This window comes from Suricata suricatta, chromosome 9 (genome assembly GCF_006229205.1).
Source record: "Suricata suricatta isolate VVHF042 chromosome 9, meerkat_22Aug2017_6uvM2_HiC, whole genome shotgun sequence".
Taxonomy (NCBI): domain Eukaryota; kingdom Metazoa; phylum Chordata; class Mammalia; order Carnivora; family Herpestidae; genus Suricata; species Suricata suricatta.
The window spans coordinates 52905879-52929629 of NC_043708.1; positions in this window are offsets into that span (position 1 = coordinate 52905879).

Here is a 23751-nt window from a genome sequence, read left to right on the forward strand (position 1 = left end):
ACTCTGATAGGTTTCCCTTTGTATGTGAGGGCCCTTTTCTCCCTAGCTGCTTTCAGAATTCTCTCTTTATCTTTATATTTTGCCAGTTTCACTATGATATGTCGTGCTGAAGGCCGATTCAAATTACGTCTTAAGGGGGTTCTTTGTGCCTCTTGAATTTGAATGTCTATTTCTTTTCCCAGATTTGGGAAATTCTCAGGTATAATTTGGTCTAGTATCCCTTCAGGCCCTTTCTCTCTGTCTTCCTCTTCAGGAATTCCTATAAGCCAGATGTTGTTCCGTTTGATTGTATCACTCAGATCTCGAATTCTCCTTTCCTGCTCCTGGATTAATTTCTCTCTCTTTTTTTCAGCTTCCTCTTTTGCTATTACTATGTCTTCTAATTTACCTATTCTTCCCTCTGCCTCTTCAATCCTTGAAGTGGCTGCCTCCATTTTATTATTCACCTCGTTTATAACCTTTTTAAACTCATCCCACCTATTTTCAAAGTTCCTAGTCATTGTATCAGTTGCTTCTTTGATGCTTTGTTCAACCCTAGCTATTAGTTTTATGACAAGTTTCTTAAATTCTTGTTCAGTGATGTTGTTTAGGTCTGTGTTGAGCAGTTCTGTGGCTGTGACTACTTCCTGGAGGTTCTTTAGGGGATAATTCCTTCGTTTTGTCATTTGGGCTAGTTTTCTGTCCCTTGTCAGTTTTAAGAAGCTCATTGTGCACTGTGCACCTGTTAATATTTCTCTGTTAAAGGAGGCTTATTGACTGTCAAAGGCCTGTCGTTTCAGGAAATATTCTTTTAATAGGGTCTCTCAGTTTCTCTTGCTGTGCCTTTGAATATTTTATTTCCCTACTCAGCGATATTTGGGACTCGCCGTCATGTGCACTTTGGCTTGTTTCTTGTAGCAGCCCTAAGAAGGAAAACAGGCAGACAAACACAGAGGTAACAGAAGCACACAAACACACAGACAAATCAAACAAACAAATTAAAAGGGGGAAAGGAAGGAAAGAAAATGGAGAGAAAAGAGGAGGATAAGAGAAGAAAAAAAGTGGGCAGAGTCAATAAAGGACAATGGACAGTCTAAAAGTGTATGACCAGTTGAGAGGAGAGATAAGAACGAAATATGGGAGAATATATCTGAATTGCAAGAAGGAAAAAAAGAGGGAGAAATGAGAAAGGAAAATAAGGAGTAAAAATTTAAAAAAATTTAAGTAAAAGTAATAATAATAAAGAAGTACAAAAAAAAAGGGAAAAAAAGCTCACTCTAGCGGATAGGTGTGGTTTGGTGTAGTAGGTCTCAGGGGCTGCTCTCAGAGGCCCCACCTTGGTTGCTGCAGAGAGTAAAATGGCTGCACTCCATGCTCTGCTGGAACTAAGCACTGTGGGCCACTCTAATGATTCAGATCTCCTTGTGCCACAGCTGAGCCAAGTTGTATTTCCATGCCTGCCTTGTTTCAAAATCCTAGTCCATGCACTTTTGTGCTACCACAGATGAGATGTACTTGCTTTAGTGGCTGGCTTCTTTGCCAGGATCTCATAGGGGGAAGGAGCAGTTTCTCTAGGCGCTGGCAGGGATTTGTGCTGCAGCTGCCAGAGGTGAGGTGCAAGCCCTCACAGACATGGCAGCCTACTCTCAACCCCCAGCCAGGATAGTGATTGCGTAGGGGGAGGGATCAGTGAAGCGTCCCCCCCCACCCCCGCCTCCACCACCAACTCCCTGCCAGGATTGTGTAGGGGTGGAAGGTGTTTTTCCCCTTGTGCCACTCGGGTTCAGGATTTGGGCTACCCAGCTGTTATATATGGAGTGAGAGTTTTTCTCTCTGAATGGGTTTAAACATTCTTTATCTCTTCCCCAGAGACAGTCTTTATCTCTTCCCCAGAGACAGTACTATGAGCGTGTTCAGTTTCTCTTTCTCTTCCCTTTGTCTCTCAGGGGCTCCACACACTAGCCCTGTGTTGCGCTGGGACTCCCACCTCCCCTGTCCCTCTCGGGCTGGCCCATTTTCCAATCTTCCCAGTTTGCACTTACTCACTCAGCATTTTTGAGGTTGTCTTTTTTCTGGAGTCTGTATTTTCTACTTCCACTCTTGCAGATGAGAGTAATGTCCATCTCAGTTAGATAGATGGGTCAGACGAAGTTTACAGAGCTCCTTTCCTCTCTGCCATCTTGGCTCCTCCCCCAAGAAGACATTTCCAAAACATCAAAGTGCAAGGTGAAGCAGAAAATGCAGTAAATATCCCAGAAATCTAGCTGCAATAATTAGTGAAGTGGCTATACTTAATAACACATTTTCAATATAGACCAAACAGGTCTATATTGGTCAAATAGGTCAAATACGAAGAAAATGCCATCTAGGACTTTCTTAGCTAGAGAGAGGTTAATGCCTGCCTCCAAGCTTCAAAAGACATTCTGACTCTTGTAGGGGCTAATGCCTCTGGAGACTTAAAGCTAAAGCATGTGTTCATTTGTCATAGTAGGTTAGAACAATGTTATTCAAAATGTCCTCATCAACCACTGCTGGTCTTAGCATTGTTATTGATCTGCTATGAAAAAAAATGGAAATTGGGAGTAAATATTTAGAAGTTTTTATAGTTAATTTTATATCTGTTGAATCTAAAAAGAAAACATACAAGCTTGAAAAAAATATATTAGAAAATTCAACAGTTTTAAAAAATTATTCTAAATCTATTCTGCCTGTTTCTAGAAATGGAATTACAAAGCCTGGATGACAACATGTCTGAATACAACATGATTTACTGAATATTTTAAGTCCATTGCAGAGACCTGTTCAGAAAAAGTAAGATTCCTTTCAGAATGTTACTGCTCATTGACAATGTGCCTGGTCACCCAAGAGCTTTGATGGAGATGTACAATGAGATGAATGTTGAAATCATGCCTGCTAACACAACATCTATTCTGTAGTCTATGGAACTAGTAATTTAAGCTGTCAAGTTTATTATTCAAGAAATATACTTTATAAAGCTACAGCTGCACATAGTGATTCCTTTGATAAGTCTGGGAAAATTAAGTTGGAAAACTGGAAAGGATTCGCCATTTTAAATGCCATTAAGCACATAAATAATTTATGGGAAGAGGGCAAAATATCAACATAAACAGGAGTTTGGAAGAAGTTTATTTATTCAACTCTCATGGATGACTTTGAGGGGTTCAAGACTTCAGGAGGGAAATAACTGCAGATGTAGAAAGAGTGAGGAAACCAGAATTAGATGTGGAGCCAGAAGATGTAAGTGAATTGATAGAATATCATGGTCAAACATTAATGGCTGATGAGCTGCCTCTTATGGATGAGCAAAGGTAGTTTCTTGATATGGAATCTACTAGTGATCGACATGCTGTGAAGATTGTAGAAATGAAAATGAAGGATTTTGAATATGACATAAACTTAGTTGATAAAGCACCAGCAGGATTTGAGAGGATTGAGTCCAATCCTGAAAGAAGTTTACTGTCAGTGCAATGCTGTCAAACAGCATTCCATGTTACATAGAAATTGCTCATGAAAAGAAGAGTCGATTCATTTGTCAAACTTCATTGTTGTCTTATTTTAATAAATTGCCACAGCCATCCCATCTTTCAGCAACCACCACCCAAGTCAGTCAACAGCCATTAACATCTAGACAAGACCCTTCACTAACAAAAAATTATGACGCACTGAAACTCAGATGATAGCTTTTTTTAATAATAAAGTACTTTTTAATTAAAGTATGTACATTGTTTTTAGATATAATGCTATTGCATACTTAACAGACTACAGTATAATGTAAACATAGCTTTTATATGTATTGGGCAACCAAAAAATTTATATGACTTACTTTACTATGATACTAGCTTTATTGTGGTGGTCTGGAATTGAACCTGCAATCTTTCTGAGTTATGGCTATGTTTGCTATATTATGTAGAGTCTGCACATTTCAGCCAAAACAGTGAGTAAGTAGCAAAAGAATAATTTCCAACCCTACCTATGCTTCAGTTTGAAGCCCTGACCGAAACATAATATTTCAAATTTATTCCATGAATAGCTAGAAACAAATGGTGGGTAGTATGTATTCAATTTTTATTCCTGGCATAAAACAAATTAGCAGAAACTCAGTGTTCTCCAAACTCAGTGGTCCCTGAAGTTTGTTTTCTGGCTTGCTATCACCAGGGGGCCAGAGTACATTATGATGGAATGGATCAGACTGACATCATCTGAGCCCAGATGTAGACCTTGACATCATAGAGAAACAAGATAATGCACTCTCAAAATGATGCCATAGGAAACACATAATATTGTATATAAATATTTTTCCAATAAAGAAAAGCAAAAACAAAAAAAGGACAAACCTGAAATCTAATAAAATATTTAGGTCTGACTAGTATACAGGATGTATAGGTGGTAGAGGAACATATTAAAGGAGACATTGGATGTATAACCAACCAAACTCAGAATGAAAGAAATATTAGAAGACAGATGATCTGGTTTCTTTAACAAATAGATGGACAGAGTTAAAAAAGGAAGGGGAACTGCTAAAGATTAAGTACAACATATTAATTAAATATAATTTGCAGGCTTTAGATGCTAATTCTAAACTGTTGACTGTAAAAAGACATTTATGAAATAAGGAAACATGAACATTGATGGCTATTTGAAACTAAAAAGAATAATGATTGATATTTTAGCATTGCTACTGTTTTAAAAGTCTTTATATTTTAGAGATAAATAGTAAGGCTTTTACAGATGAAATTATAGCATTTCCACGGTTTGCTTTAAAACAGCCGGGGATGGGGTGCCTCAGTGGCTCAGTTGGTTAACCGTTAGGCTTTGCCTCAGGTCATGATGTCACAGTTGTCATGGTTTCAAGCCCCACATCCGGCTCTGTGCTGACAGCTCAGAGTCTGGAGCCTGATTCAGATTTTGTGTCTCCCTCTCTCTTTGCCCCTGCCCCACTTGCATTCTGTCTCTCTCAAAAATAAATAAATATTTTTTTTTAAAGTGGGGAATTGGAAGGAAGAGTATAGACAATTGTCCATGAGCTGGTGATTGTCAAAGTATGCAATGAGGATGGGGATTCATAATGTTAATTCTACTTTTGTATATATTTAAAGTTTTTCATAGTATAAAAAGGGTTTTTAAGTGGACTAACTATACTAACAACAATAAAAATGTATTCTCTTTTTGAAAATCACATAGTTGCATCACCAGCATTACAAACAAAACAAAACTAAAAGAAAAAAATCTTAATTTGAAGACTCTGTATTTAAATTTTAGAAAAAGGATTTATATATTTTTGGATTAAAAACAATGTATACTTCATTTTTAATATGTGTAAACTGTATTGAATCTAGTTCTATTGCATATAAAGTTGGTATGAGGATAGAAGATTTTTTTAGGTTGGTAAAATTTCAAACAAAATAATCCCTTTCTGAATAAATAAAAATAGTCACTTAGTATCAAAGTTTCTAATAACAGGGTAGGAACCATTTTATGTTCAATTAACAAAATTCTATTTACTAAAAACTTAACAAAAATAAAAATACTAAATTTTTGCAAGGAAATTAAAATTCTCTGTTCAAAGAAGCAAAGGCAATTCTCTTAGGAACCATGTAAATGTGTATTAAAATTATTTTTCTGAGTCTGCTTTTAAGATAGCATTGTTTTTAGGAGATAATAGCAATATATAATTTCTAATCTGACATGTAAAATATTGCAATTTACTCTCATCCAATGATCATGCAAAGTAGGACAATATTAAAATGAATAAGCTCTTATAATAAGAGGTATCATCCAAATAAAATTATAGGTTGTGAAGAATTTGAGGATTTTCGGTCCTGTTTCTACTTCATCATTTTTAATTAGTGCTGCACATTCTAAGTAATATGCCAATTAATACAGTAATTACCAAATGTAATTACATGCTATTACATAATAAAATTCCTGGAAGCATCTATACATGGTTTATTTAGAAACACCCAGTCTATACTGCCAACAATAGGAACCAGTTCAAAATAAGGCCAATAAGTAAACTTGAGCCAGATTGTGGTGTGCATTATTATCTAACCAAATTATTTTCCATTTAGTTTATGGAAAAGTGGACGAGAGATACGATTTTGAATATGTTAGAGAAAACCAGGTTTTGAAAAACAGTAATCAACTGGACTTGTTGAAGGAAAAAAAAAGAAAATATCAAGTTAAATAACTACGAAGCTCCTATAACCCATTCCATCAGGGAAAGATCACCACTCTAGGTGGGTGAGAAGAGTATTAAAAAAACTAAAGTATAAATCTAGTCTATCAGTGACTTAGGAACAAAATAGACAAAAGAATTAAAGTTCTTACTGTAGCATCATAAATACTCCTATAAACCACGGATATGTGACAAGTAGATATTCCTTTATTGACAATGGATCCACATCTGAAAAAAGGAGATGTAGAGTAAACTTGAGAAGCAAAATTTGGGGGATAGAAAGATAAACAAGGGGTTGAATATGCCAGAAAAATAAAAGACACTTAGAAATGTAAAAAAAAATGAATAAAAGATAACATAATGGAATGGTGCATTACAATTTCCTAAATGTGATTATCACTAATCATGACAGGACAGGGGTGTGTTTGGTAGGCTGCAAACGAGTGAGGTGAGGGTAAAAAGAAAAGCACATAAAATGGTATAGTGATTTATCTTTATCAACACCGAAGAGGACAGCATGTTACAAATAGCCAGCTTATATTGGAAGCAATTTAAACAATTCCCTAAATATAATAGCAGCAAGATTAGTTTGTTTGAAACCTAAATTCAGATCAAATATGTAGACAATCTATCATAATTATTTATGTCACTATCATCTTTTATGTTGACATGTGCTGAAAACCTGTTCCCTAAAGTGATCGTTCTGAGCAAAATACTTCAGAGTCAGCTAAAAATAAAGATAGCTGTATTAAGTATTATGTTATATATATATTTTTTCAAAAATGGCTTTTGAATTGTAGAGTACTGGAGCAAGATAATTAGCTAGTCGTTTGGCCTCTTGGGTTAAAATTTTCTCTGAAGCTTATGTAATTTAACCACTTAACCTCTGAGCTTGTCTTACCTCATTTGTAAAATGAAAATAATAACCCTGCCCTCAATGCATGTTGAAAATTAAAGACTTCATCATAATTAATGTTATTCATTTTAATATGTTGAATTAATGCCACATGACCAATGGAAAAAAAGGAACTGCAAATAACATTATATTGATTTTACCTAATTAAATTTGGTCTGCAAAATAATATAATTTACTATGTGAAATTATCTTTTCAAACTGACAGGATAGCATGTACATTACAAGAGTCTCTTGTTCTGAATCTGACATACATATGAAATCTGTTCCTAACATATAGCTGTATGTATAACATATATTATCAATGCATATTTGTGATGAATTTAAATATTGAGTAAATTAATTCACAGATGTATCGAAATACATATTAAATATGAATATAAGAAAGCCTGACAGGGGTGCCTGGATGTCTGAGTTGGTTAAGCATCCGATTTTGGCTCAGGTCATGATCTTGTGGTTTGTGGGTTCGAGCCCTGTATTGGGCTCTGTGCTGACAGCTAGCTCAGAGCCCGGAGCCTGCTTCAGATTCTGTGTCTCCCTCTCTCTCTGACCCTCCCCTACTCACACTGTCTCTCTCTGTCTCTCAAAAATAAATGAAGAACATTTCAAAATTTAAAAAAGCCTGACAAATCAGAAGAAATCAATTAAAAATCATTTTAAATATCACTTATATGTCAGTCATAAGAGTTGTGAGTTAAGTATAATTGCATTTGGGAAATGTATACTGTTTGGCAAAAGACTTAATCTCTGATAAATTTCCACACCAGAAGAATTAAAAGGTATTTGCTTTGTGGACAAGGAAATGGCAGCATTCAAAAACTTCAAAGACTGACATATAATAGGCAGTCAATAAACATAGTTTATTTTACCTCATGTTAAGGGAAGATAAAGATGAAACGTTTTTAAATGTTATAATGGATTTCACCAAGAAGGTGAATTACTTTATATTATCTGTTACTAGTAAGGATCAACAAATCTTTAAGAAAGGTGGTTATTCACTGTTGGAGGAAGCTTTTTAGAGCAATAATTATCAATTCTTTGGACTTTGTGAAATCCCTTAGGGGATGGATATCCAGACTTTTTCAACATGTACCGTACCTTTCCTCTTAATGTCTTCCTTTCAACATCCCTGATAACGCCTACTGACCTAGACCTGGACCTCCCACTGCTGTTTCACTGCCACTGTGAACCACTCTGACTTGTCAGGACATTGCTCTGTCTCTCTGCCTTGAAACACATATTAGCCCCCCTCCCCGTCAAAGGAAAGACTCTTCACTACCTAACTGATAAATTCCACAGAATCTCACCTGAAAAGGCTTTCTGTTGTTATGGTTTCCTTTTTTCTTTCTCTCTTTTTTTTTCCCCACATAACTCATTCTCTGCACAGTGTCTCTTGGCAATATCTGATTTCTCATTCCCTGTGGCAGTTTTGAGCAATTTAGAATACTTTAAAAATTATCACAAATTCTCCTGAAAAGAGAGAGAAAATCTAAAAAAAATCCTGTTTTTTTGAAATTTAAATAATTTGTGTTAGCACTCTGGTGCCTTAAACCCAACAGAATTTGAGTGTAAATAATTTGATATTTATGGTATATTTAAATAATACTTTTTCCACATACTAATTTTAATCTACATTATCTTGAAATTATTTAAATTGGAAGGTCAACTTTAAATTATGGATCACTAAGTGGATTTGACAACTTTGATTATGACATTTTACCTGCAAACAGAAAACAAAATCAGGGACTAAAATGATTGTTCATTATAAACAGATTATAAATGCCAGAGTCCAGCTCCAGCAGGTCCAGGGTTCCCTGAAGGATGGACAGCATTGGCACGAGAGAGAGAGAGCCTTGAGTTTCTTTCTGATCACCAGGCAGGCATCTCTGCTCTGTCTGATTCTTTAGCTTTATTTATGGTGAAAGGTACAAGGAGCAGAAAGAGCAGTAAATGATTTCTCATAGATAATTTTTACAATTTTCCAGGACATGGATTCTGCAGAAGTTACAATTCTAGTAGTAATGATTGTCATAAAAAAACTTAGCTACAGGCATTTATGCTATTATATGGGAAGGGTGGGTATTTTTTACAAAACCTCAGGTATAGCCCTAAGGAAGTGACCTTTAACCAAGAGGCAAACCAGCATCGTTTAGTAAAGGTCAGTTTTTATGAGTAAGGGTCATTAGGCTGTTTGTAACTCTAAGAGAAAGTTCCCAGAAAAACGGGATTCCCAAGAGACATAATGCCTGCTCTCACAGTTCCAAAGACAGTTGATACAATTTTTTGCAGTAGTGACTTTTGGCGTCCAGGCCCAGAAAGTAGTCAGTCATCAGTTAATTGCTCAGCTAGGAGGAAAATTATATGTTGCTTGCCTTAGTCACATTAGGGTGTTTTCTAGTTTACTCATCTTTTCCCTGACCAGGTGCAATCATGCCACAGGGACAGACAGGGAGACAGGCTGCTCCTGACACTAATCAGCAAAGTACTCTGAGGTTTGGTGCCCAAGCAGATATGAAAGTTACAAGAGGGTAGATTTTGGGAGCTGTCTGGGGGCAAGAGACCATGCAAACTTGCTGTACCCTCAACAGGAATTTTCACTCAACCGGTGAGTTCAGAGAGCTCCCAACACAAATGTTTTCACAACAATTGATACAGGTGCTCTGTTTTATCTCATTTGTCAAATTGAAAGTTCTTTTTATTTATAACTAACTCTTGAACACTGTGAAGGGTAGGGGCACTTGACCTCCTCCCCATGCAGTTGAAAATCTGTGTTTAACTTTGACTTCCCTAAAACTTCACTAATAGCCTACTATTGATCAGAAGCCTTATATATACATATTCCATCGATTAACACATTTGTATGTAATAGGTATTGCATGCTGTATTCTTACACTAAACTAGAGAAAAATGTTCTTAAGAAAATTAAGTATGAGAAAATACATTTACAATATGTACTATAAAATACTGCATATAAGTGGATCTGCATAATTCAAACTGATGTTGTTTAGGGGTCACCTGTACTTCTGATGTTCTACTATGCTCCATGGTACACAGTGATTAAGACAACTCTGTTTATTTTTCAAATATGGAATAAAGAGATACTTTGTCACAGTTTTTAAGTTCAGATTCCACTTGTTTTAATATATAAAGAAGAAATCAAACTTCATCACAGAAGAAACCATGTCTAAAACAATTGATAACTTGTAATACAAAAGATCTCATATAGAATAACTTCTTCCCGTCTGCCCATTATTGGAAAGTGCCTCACCAAACATATTCTCCTTCGCTATTTGTCATACAAAGTAGGAGGGATTAGAAAAGTCAGGTGTTTTTATATAAAACAATTTTAAATAATATATTGAAGCACCCAAAGCAAAAGATTCTAACTGTAAAGATACAATAGCTAAATGTGAAACTTAGATTTTACTAATTATAGTGATGTTTATCATGTAAAAATTATCCATTGAACTATTAAAATATCTAAAATCCATGGGTATGCCCATAAGCACAAGTAGGTTTAAGAATCAATTGGTAAGGGTGTTGTATGTAAGTGATAAATGATGAATCACTGGTCTACTCCTGAAACTACTATTGTACCAATATTTAGTTAAATAACTACAATTTAAATAAAAAATAATCACTAGTAAGTTTGTTAAAAATGCAGAACCTCGCATCTCACTTCCACTGACCATGATCTTCTAAGGTTAAGAGCTCAAGTTTTCACTTTTGGTTTTAATCAAACACCTCAAGAAAAAAGAAAATGATATAGAGCCCTTTGTTTAAAAAAAAATCCCAAACTAATCCATAGTAATTGAAAAAAGTTGCAGATTAATGAATATTAAAGTATTCTGTGTGTATATGTTTTTGTGTGTATATATTATAAACATTCCTACCCATAATTGTGTGGAAAAGACATTCAAGAAATAAAACATGTTGTAACCAGCAGTTAGAACATTTAAGTGAGACAATCATAATTAATTTCTTATGTGAATTAAATTGCTTGATGCTTTGTTTGCCTTCAACAGCAAATCTTTCTCTTTTTTTATTCCAATGTAATTGACACAGGTTATATTAGTTTCAGGTGTACAATATAGTGATTTAAAAATTCTATGTTATTTAGTGCTCATCATAAATGAGCCCTTTATCCCCTTTACCTACTTCAACAACCACCCTGTCCACCCCTTAGTAAATTGGCAACCACCAGTTTTTTCTCCATATTTGTTTGTATTTTTATTTTTCTCTTTTGTTTTTGTTTCTTAAATATCACATGAGATAAATCATAAGATACTTATCTTTCTCTGACTGACTCATTTCACTTAACATTATATACTCTAGCTACATCCTTGTCCTTGCAAATGGCAAGATTTTACTCTTTTGTATGGCTGAGTAATATTCCATTTGTGCATGTATGAGCATGTGCACATATATGTGTACATATACCACATATTTTTTATTCATGCCTCATTGGTGGACACTTGGGTTAGTTCTATATTTTGCTATTGTAAACTATGCTACAATAAAATAGGCATGCATATGTCTTTTAAAATTAGTGGGTTTTTTTATTCTTTGGGTAAATTCCCAGTAATGTGATATATATATCTATATATATATATCTATATATATATATCTATATCTATATATATATCTATATATCTATAATAGGGTAATAGAGTAGTTCTATTTTGAATTCTTTGGTGAACCTTCATAATGTTTTCCACAGTGACTGCAGCAGTTTGCTTTCCCACCAGTAGTGCACAAGGATTCTTTTTTCTCACATCCTGTGCTAACATTTGTTGCTTGTGTTTTTTATTTTAGCCATGATGACAGGTGTGAAGTGATATCTCATGGTTTTTTATTTGCATTTTCCTAATGATAAGTGATATTAAAAATCTTTTCATGTTTTCTTTGGACAAATATCTGTGTTCTCTGTCCATTTTAAAAAATTGTATTATATATTTTTTGGTGTTGAGTTGTAAAAATTGTAATTGGTGTTAAATTGTAAAAAAGTTGTAAAAAGAATCTAAGGTGTGTGTGTGTGTGTGTGTGTGTGTGTGTGTGTGTGTGTATATACCCTTATTGGATCTATTACTAGTAAATATCTTTTCCCATTCACTAGGTTATTTTGTTGATTTTTTCCTTTGCTGTTGTCAAAGCAGTTTATTTTCATGTAGTCCCAATAGTTTATTTTTGCTTTTGTTATTATTGCTGTAGGTGGCATCTTAAAAAGTGTTATAATGGTCAGTGTCAGAGAAATGACTGCCTATGTTTTTTCCTAGAATTTTTATGGTTTCCAGTTTCACATTTAGGTCTTTAATCCATTTGGAGTTTATTTTTGTGTATAGTGTGAGAAAATGGTCTGGTTTTTCCAAACTATTTGTTGAGGAGACTATCTTTTCCAATGCATACTCTTGCCCCCTTGTCAAAGATTAATTAACCATAAAATCCTAAATTTATTGGGGACTCTCTATTTTTGTGTCAGTGCCATACTATTTTGATTTCTACAGTTCCATAGTATGTCTTGAAATCTGGGATTATATTACTTCCAGTTTTGTTGTTCTTTTTCAAGATTACTTTGGATATTTGAGGTCTTTTGTTGATCTATACCAATTAAAGAAATACTTGTTCTAATTCTGTGAAAAATACTGTTGTATTTTGATAGGGATTACATTAAAACTGAAGATTCCTTTGGGTACTATGGACATTTTAATTTTTTTTTCCAATTCATGACAATGGAGTAACTTTCCATTTGTGTCATCTTCAGTTTATTTTGTCAATAGTTTATAGTTTGCACAATATAGTTCTCTCAACTTATAGTTAAGTTTATTCCTAAGTATTATTATTTTAATGCAATTTTAAAAGGGGTTGTTTTGTTAATTTCTCTTTATGCTACTTCATTTTTGGTATATAGAAATGGAACAATTTTCTGTATACTAATTTTGTATCCTGCAAACGTATTGAATTCATTTATCAGTTATAGACAGTTTTTGGTGGAATCTTTAGGGTTTTCTATGTGTAGTATCATAACATCTGCAAACACTGAAAGTTTTATTTCTTCCTTACCAATTTGATTGCATTTTTTTTGTCTAATTGCTATGACTAGGACTTCCAGTAGTAGGTTGATTAAAGAGGTAAGATTGGATAAGCTTGTCTTTTTCCTGATCTTCTGGGGAGAGATCTCAGTTTTTCACCATTGATTATGATGCCTGCTATGGGTTTTTCATATACGGCCTTTATTATGTTTAGGTATATTTCCTCTGATCCTATTTTGTTAAGGGTTTTAATCATGAATAGATGTTAAACTTTGTCAAATGCTTTTTCTGATCTAATGAAATGATCAGATGGTTTTTATCCTTTCTCTTACTGATGTGATGTATCATGTTGAGTGATTTATGATTATTGAACAACTTGTTCATCCCAGGAATAAAACCTATTTGGTCATGTTGAGTGAATTTTTAACGTACTGTTGGATTCAGTGTGCTAATATTTTGTTGAGGACTTATGCAATTATGGTCATCAGAGTTATTGGCCTGTGTTTTTTTTTGTTTTGTTTTGTTTTTTGGTATTATTTTGTCTGGGTATGGTATAAGTATAATTCTGTCTGGCCTCATAGAACAAATTTGGTAACTGCCCTTCCCCTTCTAGTTTTAGGAATAGTTTGAGAAGAATAGGTATTAACCATTCCTTTAATGTTTGGTAGAATTCACCTGTGAAGCCTTCTATTCCTGGACTTTTGTGTCTTGGGAGTTTTTTTTTTTTTTTAACTGATGCAATTTTATTGCTAGTAATCAGTTTTTCCAAATTTTCTATTTCTCTTTATTCATCTTAGTGGTTATATGATTCTATGACTTTATCCTTTTGTTTTTCTACATTGTCAAAATTGTTGACATATTTTTTTCATAATATCCTCTTAAAATTCTTTATACTTCTGCGGTAATATTTATTATTTCTCCACTTTTATTTATTCTTATGGTTTATTGAGTATTCTCTTTCTCTCTCTCACTCCTTTGATGAATCTGGTTGAAGGTTACAATTTGTTGATCTTATCAAAGAACCAGCTCCTAGTTTCAGTGATGTGTTGTATTGTTTTCTTGGTTTCTATTTTGTTTATTTCTGCTATAATCTTTATTATTTCCTTCTTTCTATTGGTTTTGAGTTTTGTTTGCTATAGTTCTTCTTTTCCAAGCATCTGTAGGTGTAAGGTTAGTTTGTTTGAGACTTTCCTTGCTTCTTGATGTAGGCCTGTATTGCTACATACTCCTTCTTAGAACAGCTTTTGCTACATCCCAAAGATTTTGGACCTGTGTTTTTTTCATTTTCATTTGTCTCAATGTATTTTTGTTTCTTTGATATCTTGGCTGACCCATTCATACTTATTTAACCTCCAATTATTGGTGTTTTTCCAAATTCTTTTTCTTATGATTTTCAGTTTCATAGCATTGTGGTTAATAAAGATGCATGATATGACTTCAAAAAGAATGAATTTGTTGAGATTTGTTTTGTGGCCTAACATATGATCAGTTCTGGGGAAGTTTCATGTCCACTTGAAGAGAATGTGTATTCTGGTTTTTTTAGGAAAGAATGTTCTAAATATCTGTTCATTCTATCTAGTCCTTTGTATTTACTTGTTAATTTTCTGTCTGGATTATCTATCCATTAATGTAAGTATGGTGGTAAAGTCCCCTAAAATTATTGTATTATCATCAATTACTTCCTTTATGTTTGTAAATAGCTGCTGTATGTAGTGGGGTACTCCCATGTTAGGCGCACAAATATTTACAATTGTTATATATTCTTGTTGGATTGTTCCCTTTATAATTATGTAGTATCCTTCTTTGTCTTTTAAGATAGTCTTTGTTTTAAAGTCTATTTTTCCCAAAATAAGTATTTTTACTTTTTTTTTCACTGTCATTTGTATGACAAATATTTTTCCATCCCTTCACCTTCAGTCTGCATGCTTCTTTAAGTTTGATGTGAGTTTAGGCAGTGTATTAGATAGGTTTTGCTTTTTCATCCATTCTATTATCCTGTGTGTTTTGATTGGAGTATTTAGTCCATTTACTTTTAAAGTAATTATTGATAGGTATGAACATCTTGTCATTTTGTTACTTTTATGGTTGTTTTAGTAGTTCTTCTCTGTTCCTTTCTTCTTTTTTACTCTTTCCTCTGATAGTTGGGGGTTTTCTTTAACAATATACTTGGATTTTTTTTTGCTTTAATTTTTTCATATCTATTAACTGGTGTCTGATTGAAGATTTATTAGGTTTATACATAATATCTTATGATAGAACAATCTATATTAAGTTGATGATCACTTAAATTTGAAACCATTCTAAAAGCACTAAATTTTACTTCCCTCTCTTCCATGTTTTAGGTATATAGTGTCGTACTTTACATCCTTTTATTTTGTGAATGCTTTGACAGCTTTTTATAGATATGCATAAATTTATTGCTTTTATGTTTCCTACTGCTCTTACTCTTGCTTTTGGTATTTCCTTTCCACTCAGGGAATCCCCTTATAATTTCTTGTAAGTCTGGTATAGTTGTGATGTTTTCTATTAGCTTATTTGTTTGAGAAACTCTTTATCTTCCCTTCTATTCTGAACGATAGCCTTGATGGACAGAGTATTCTGTTTCAGTTGTTTGGCATGTTATGCAAGAAATATATTTTACTTACTTTTTTTCCAAAGTTCTAATTTTGTATTTTTATTTTATATTTTTATCTTTCTCTGAGATACCTTGATTTTTTAATGACATTTATAGATTTACTTATTTTCTTCATTCCCTGTGATAATTAAATTAGCTTCAAAATTGGCACAGACAATAAACACACCAGTGACGTTTCAGATTTTTATTTTTATTTTTTTACCTCTGACTATAACTGCCAAGGATGTGTGTTCGAAAGTTGAAGACATTTTTTTGTCTTTGTTGCTATGCTATTAATTTGAAATGCAGTTACATTTAGTTGTTTCTGTTTTGTTTAATTATAATTTGCTTTTCCTGTTTAGGTTATTTGTTAAATATGTAAAACATTTGCTTTGTTCAAAATTGAGAGCTCTCCATTTTCCTCTCTGCTTCCTCCCTTTCCGTTCCTTGTAGGTATCTATTTTCATAAGCTTTAGGTTTATTCTTCTGGCATTTCTTTTGCAAAGATACGTAAATTTGTATATGCATTCGCATTTCCATCCTTTTTTATGTAAAAGGTAGCACAGTCCATATACTTTTCTACATTTTTTCCCAAAAAATACACTTAACAAAATATCTTGCAAAAAATTCTTTCATATCATATTATAGAGATTTTTCATATTTTTTTTCACAGTACTTCATTATGTGAACATGATTTATTCAATAGGTCCCTTAATGGTGGACTTTTGCTTTCAGTCTTTTGCTATTACAAATAATGTTGGAATGAATAACTGTTTCATATGTTGTTTTGTATTAGTGAAAGTGAATCTTCTGGATGGATTCATAGAAGTGGGGTTCCTAGGTCAAAGGTAAATTTATTAGATGCTGCCAATTCATATGTGAATGTGTTAGGTATTCCTTCCATTAGTTTTAAAGAATTTTGCATTCCCACTAGAAATGGACAAAATTGCATATTTCTCTAGCCTTGACACACAGTATGTTCTCAATGTCATAGATGATGAGCAATGGTTATCTGAATGGAGTTTTAATTTCTTATTGTGAGATTAAGATTCTCCCCAGTAATTAAAATCAGTCAGTCATTTGTTATCAAATTAGCAAATATTTTCAAGTATTATAATAATTTTATAATGGAAATAATGAAATGGGCAATCTGTCTAGAAAGTGTGTATGTTACTTGCACCCCAGATCTATTTTCGGTAGCTATCTTCCTGGGTATAAAATATCTATTTGCATGTTCTTCTTAAACCTATAAGTTTAGATAAACAAACAAGCAAACCTTTTTCTATAAGGTAGGACAATTTCTGTACTATGAAATAGCAAGTGCTATATAAAATTCACAATGATTTCTAAGGGACCATGCATGATTTCACAGTCATCTAAGTTACTATAGTAACATTTAAGGCTTAGTCTGCAATCTTTCAACATGGATTCAATAATCCTAAGAGTCTCTAATAGAAGCAAAATTATATGAAATAACATGTTTCACATTGTTGCTGTCATTTTTAAATAAATAATCATGTCCTATTTAAACTAGTTACAGTAGGGCAGGCACATTGGTGGCTCAGTATGTTGAGCATCCAGGTTCAGCTCAGGTCATGATCTCACGGTTTGTGGGCTGGAGTCCTGCATTGGACTCTGTGTGGACAATCAGAGCCTGGAGCTTGCTTTGGATTCTGTTTCTCCTCTCTCTGCCTGTCCTCTGTTTGCACTCTGTCTCTCTAAAATAAATAAATGTAAAACTAAATAAATAAATAAATAAATTTATTACAGTAATCTTACAACTCTGTTAGAATCTATAATTCTAAGGTAAATATTTTGCTTTAAATTCAAATTTTGGCATTATTAAATTAACTCAAGTGAAAATTTCCAAAAGTAACTTTTTAATTTTTACCTATTTATTATGCATTCCCTTAATTCAAATGTTTTAATTTGGTGGTAAAATAAAACTACCAGAGTCTTATAAGACTTTTTTTTTAATGTTTATTTATTTATTTTGAGAAAGAGAGAGAGTGAGCAAGCATGAGCTGGGGGTGACGGGTGCAGAAAGAAAGAGAGAATTCTAAGCAGACTCTGAGCTGCCTGCACAGAGTCTTACTGGGGGCTGTTACTTAGGAACCGTGAGATCATGACCTTGGCTGAAATCAAGAGTCAAACCCTTAACTGGCTGAGCCGCCCAGGTTCCCCGCAACCTAGCAGAGTCTTAATTATATTTTTAAAACAAATGAAGCCTTTGAACACCCTAATGTTCATTTCTTGATCTCCTGTGTTACTTCTATGGTGACCTGGATGGAAATTCATTAAAACTGAACAATCCTATGAGATTTTATTATATTTCATTTAAATTATAAGAATAATGTATATGATAAAAGAAATCAATATGGAAAGTTGAAAATAATTAGTTGAAGTCTCTGTTCTCCTTTGCCTGATTCTCAATCAATTCAAATAAGGGTATTTTTTAAACCTCTTTTGTAATTACACAAATAGAAATGACCTAAGTCTATTTTAATGTATTTTACATTTTATACTTAACAATGCATATATTATACATACCATTATATGTATTTTGGACATTGTTTCAGCTTTAAAATTTTAACTTATTCTCTTTAAACTTGTATGTTTTATTTTATATATATTTTTGTTTCTGTAGCTATGTTTTACTCTTCTATTGCTGATTTAAATTGTTTCAGATTTATTTTAGTTACACAAACTATATTGCAAAAAATATCTTACTAAGTACATATTTATGGATATAAGCATATACATCCTTAAGCTAAATTCTTACCAGTGGATTAGACGAGCCAATGAATTTGAGTACTATTGTTAAATTGCCCTTTGAAAATAATCTGTTTCTATTGCCACTAACACTGTAGAAGGCATTCTGTTTCCATCTCTCCAAACCTACATGTTTAAATCTAATTGGATTGCCACAGTTTAAATTGTCTTAGTTCCCAGTGTCATTATAAATCACCATACTCAGATCTCCCATAACTCTATAAATATCAACCCAACCTGATATAACATAAAGGAACTCCCAAGTAATAAGTGAGTTGTTAACCATTTATTATTTCTGGAACCTGGGGCTACAAAAGTAGTTATAACAAAGGGAATTCTAGCCTAGGAAATATAGATAGATAGGTCAATGGGAGTTTAAAGACAGTCATCAGTTGAATGTTTTTCAATAATACTTAACTGAAAATCTATTGATAGAAGAAATTAGAGCAATAATTGAGAGAGTAACAGCAGTTTAGCACTTGCCAAAATTTAGAGGATATAAAAGTTTTCTACTTTCATATGCAATTTTTCAAAATATGGTACTATAATCTTTATCTCCTTTCTCATCAGACTACTCTCTTTTACATTTCTACATAGTCTTAATTAAAAATATAGATTAGGTAAACTATGATGGTATTGGTATAGATCTCCAATAAAATGTTTTGATAAGATTTGATTGCACTTAGCCACCGTTTTAGGACCATTTTGTAAAAAAAAAGCCTGATTGACTTCTGTGCCATGCATAGAAGAGAGCTCTAGTCAGGAACTGGAAGAGAGACGTGTTCTCAGTGATCTTCTCATATACCCTTGGTCCTAACTGTATCCATGTACACCAACCAAAAAACTTCCAGTTTCAAACACTTGAAACCAACTGTCTAATGATTTATCTGATCCTTCCATTGTACTTTCAAAGGGCAGTTAATATTCTCCAGGAGTGGGTCTCAGTCAGTGACTGATAGTAGTTGGTAAATCAGTACTCCACTTCCCTCTGGTAAGATAGCTAAATGATCATGCCTTCTCTCAAAGTTTCCTAGTAGGATTGGGCTTTCCCAACCATGTGCCTTTGTTGGCCTCCTTTTCTTCCCTCACTTGTGGACCCCAAAACACTTGAATTCAATTTCTTTTCTCAATGATTATTTCTGGAGGGTAACTCAACTAAAGAGAGCAAATGATCAGGTAGTTATCATACATGTGTTATATACCAGATATGTATCCCCCCCCACACACACACCCCTACCTCATATTTGGTATATACCAAAGCCACATAGAAACCTATTCTTCTTTATAGTGGCTGCCTTAAGGTTTTATCCCACCCTGCTGCCAATAATAATATAACAAATTACACTCTAACTTAAACTTAAAAAGTGTTTATATACATAGGTAGCTATTTTATATTAATTATGGTTATATTTATGTATAATTATATATGTCTATACACACACATTTACATACATATCTATGTACAATGCATATAATATAATGCAGTCTAACATAAACAGGATAATATGGTCACAAAGAAAAAAAACCTCTCTGAGTAGGTGTGTTAAATTAAAATACAGGTAGCTTTATTTAAAAGTCTATACCTCAATCTTTATAAGGCAATAAAATTAGTAGTCTGCCTTGTTGGATAATTACATTTGTATCACCTATAATAGAAGTAATTAAGTTTGATAGAGATCTTGTTTATTTTGAAACTGCCCTCAATCTTTTGCTATAGAGAAAAATCATTAAATTTAATTGAAGCTATACCTTCTAAACAGATATGTGGGACGCCTGTTTATGTTTAAAGAAATAATAAAAGCAGAACATTTTGTTAATATTTATAAACTATTATATTTAAAAGCAAAATGCTTTACTTAAGGGTCTTTTAAAATTTTGAAATTCTGAGATGATTTCCATATTCTAAAACCTTAATGCCAATAAGGTTTAAAGTTAATGTTCAAAATCGTGATCAAGTATAGTACAAAAATTATTATGATAAGTAAAATTTTGTTGAAAATTATTTAACCATCTCATGAAAGTGAAGTCTTCATTAAATAAAACAAAATGAGAGAATTTCAGTCAAATTCTTAAATATCTTTTCTTCATGATTCAAAATACTGTAGTAGGCTATGACGTTATTAACTATGTGTTTCAGTGGGGTAAAAAACTAACATAGGATATATTAATTGTTTTGTTTGCTGGCTCAATAAAAATTAAACATTTTTCTCTTTTACTATATTAAAGATATACTTCAAATCTCCACTTTGGGGATTTTAGTAAGTAACATTTTACATAACTCAATTTATGATCATACCCTGATCATATCTACAAACTATTAACATTATAATAGTTAATTATGAATGTTAACTATTAACATTTCCTGAAAATAACATTTTCTGAACAGCTAAGGAAATGCTCATTCAATTTTACCCAAAGGCTTTATACAAAATTTATGTGTGTATGGTACATTCATACTAGAACAAGAGCAACTCATTGGCTTTCTTAAGTGCTTGCAGAATTTAAGTAGAGAGGAATGGACTCTGAAAGACTGGAGCAAAAGCTCAAATACTGTGTCTTTATTCATTCATTTTTTGTTCATTGATTCAACACATTTTTTGTGTGGCTCTTTGCTGTTCCAGGGACATTAGACATATAATGGTCAGTAAATTGCCCTGCTGTTATCTTTCTTTTTCTGTTTGCTCTAATTTTTATCTCTCTTCTATCGTATCTCTTTCTACTCCTTTTTATCCCCCCTTTTCTAGAATCATATAACAAGATTTTGCAATAAACTTAATATTATTTTAATATTCATGTTTGGAAATATGTCTAAAGTTATGATTTACAAATTGTTTCAGAAATATTTTTGCATCGGGGCACCCAGTTGGCTCAGCTAATTAAGCATCCAACTCTTGATTTCTGCTCAGGTCATGATTTCACAGTTCGTGGGATCCAGCCCCCTGCTGAGCACCATGCTAACAGCATGGAGCCTTCTTGGGATTCATTGTCTTACTCCCTCTTCCTTCCCTCCCTTCTTTCCTCCCTCCCTTCTTCCCTCCCTCCCTCTCGCCTCCATCTCCCTTTATCTCTCTCTCCCTCCCTCCCTCCCTCCCTCCCTCTCTCCCACCCCCCTTCCCTCTCTCCCTCCACATAAATGAGTAAACAGAATTTTTTTGCATTTATAACCTCCTAGCTTAAATTGGTTGCTAAACTCCTTCTTAAATAAAATGTTTTATAAAAGGAAATGGCAAAACATTGATTTTTACAGAAAAGAACAATTCTACTGGTTAACAGTTCCACTTAAGAAAAATAATATGATTTTGTCACTGCTACATAAAAATATCTTCCTTTGAAATTTATCTTAAGTGTGGCATAGAGAACAGATTCCTAGGTTGTCTAGAGACCTTAGGAAATATTAGCTCACTGATTTGAAGGGAATGTTAGTCCTTGTTACCAAATAAGTTTCTGTAACTGTGGTGTTTCCTTAGAGAAATATATTCAATTATTGGTCATGCCACACTGGACAACATTCTTAACATGCATCCCATTGCCTTTGCTCTGATACTCTCATGAGGAAATATAGTAACAAAAAAAATTCATGCTAACCTTGGGAAAGGGCATTTCCAGAGATTAACTTTTACATATATTACAAACTATTACATCTAACAGAGACTTATCAATTCCTAGAAACTATACTTTGATCCTTGTTTGTTATGATTCAATATGTAAAAGTTTAAAAAAAGACCCACTAAAATGCGTTATACCTTTCTCTAAGCAATGATAAAATTGAAATTTGTTCTTGAGTATAAGCAATAAAATTCTGAAAACTATGCCATTTACAAACATATAAGTCATTATTTATTGTAGCTGAATTGTGGTTTCAATTGATAATTTTTTCATATTTATGCTTAAATATTAAGGATTTGAATTGGAAATGTTTGCACATTAATATGAAAAATCTAATCTTATTTTGTATCACAAAAACTCATTTTTCTCTGGCTAATTTTCAGTGTTATTTCACCTATAGGACAAGAATTTCAGAAAGTGTTTGTGTGGAAAACATCACCATTGGTCTTCTTGGCAGATTCTGATCAACTAGGTTAAACATGAGGTAAGTTCAAGCTTCTGAAAAGTCCAAATGTTTACAGGGTATATGAATGCACAGACAGTTGTTAGAACCATACTTCTTTAAATTTCTATTTAAAATGGGACTAGTTTTTATTGCCACTATTTTTTTAAATTTTATTAAATGTTTATTTATTTTGAGAGAGAGAGAGCACCCTCGTGAGCAGTGGAGGGGCAGAGAGAAGGAGAAGGAGAATCCCAAGCAGGTTCAGCACTGTAAGTGCAGAGCCTAATGCAGGGCTTGATCTCAGGAACCATGAGATCATGATCTGAGCTGAAATCAAGAATGGGATGCTTAACTAACTGAGCCACCCAGGCACTCTTGTTTTTGTTATGTGATACAAAGCATTTTATAATTCTTAATGATTATTAGGGATTTTTTCTTTCAGGTTTATATATAGTCTGTATTTCAATAAATTTAGAAAAACTTTAAATTTCAAAGCATAATATAATTTATTCAAATTAATTCCACTGCATAGAGCAATTGTCACAGATAACATTAGACATATGATTAAATATTTGACATTATAGTGGCATTATCAACAGTTGAGTTCCTACAGAGCTTCTTAAAAATCATGTAATTCCATGTTTTTAAAAACAGCATAGAATAATAAAGAATAGGTGGAATCAGAAGGGCTAAAATTAGCAACACAGTAAACGACAGGAATTGGCAAAGACACAGAGAAAGTAGAACCTTTACACTATTGGTGGGAATGCAAACTGGTGCAGCTAATCTGGAAAACTATATGGAGATTCCTCAAAAATTAAAAATAGAACTATCCTTCAATCCAGCAATTGCACTACTATCTATTTACTCAAATGGTACTAAAATACTGATTCAAAGGGATACATGTACTCAACTGTTTATAGCAGCATTATCAATAGCCAAATTATGAGAAAAGCCCAAATGTCCATCAATTGAAGAATGGATAAGGAAGAGGCAATGTGTGCGTGTGTGTGTGTGTGTGTGTGTGTGTGTGTGTGTGTAATATTAATCATAAAAAGAGAATGAAATCTTGCCATTTGCAAGGATATGGGTGGAGCTAGCAAGACTCATGCTAAGCAAAATTACTCAGAGAAAGACAAATATGTAAACATTTCACTCATATGTGGAATAAGAAATAGATGAACATATGAAAAAAAA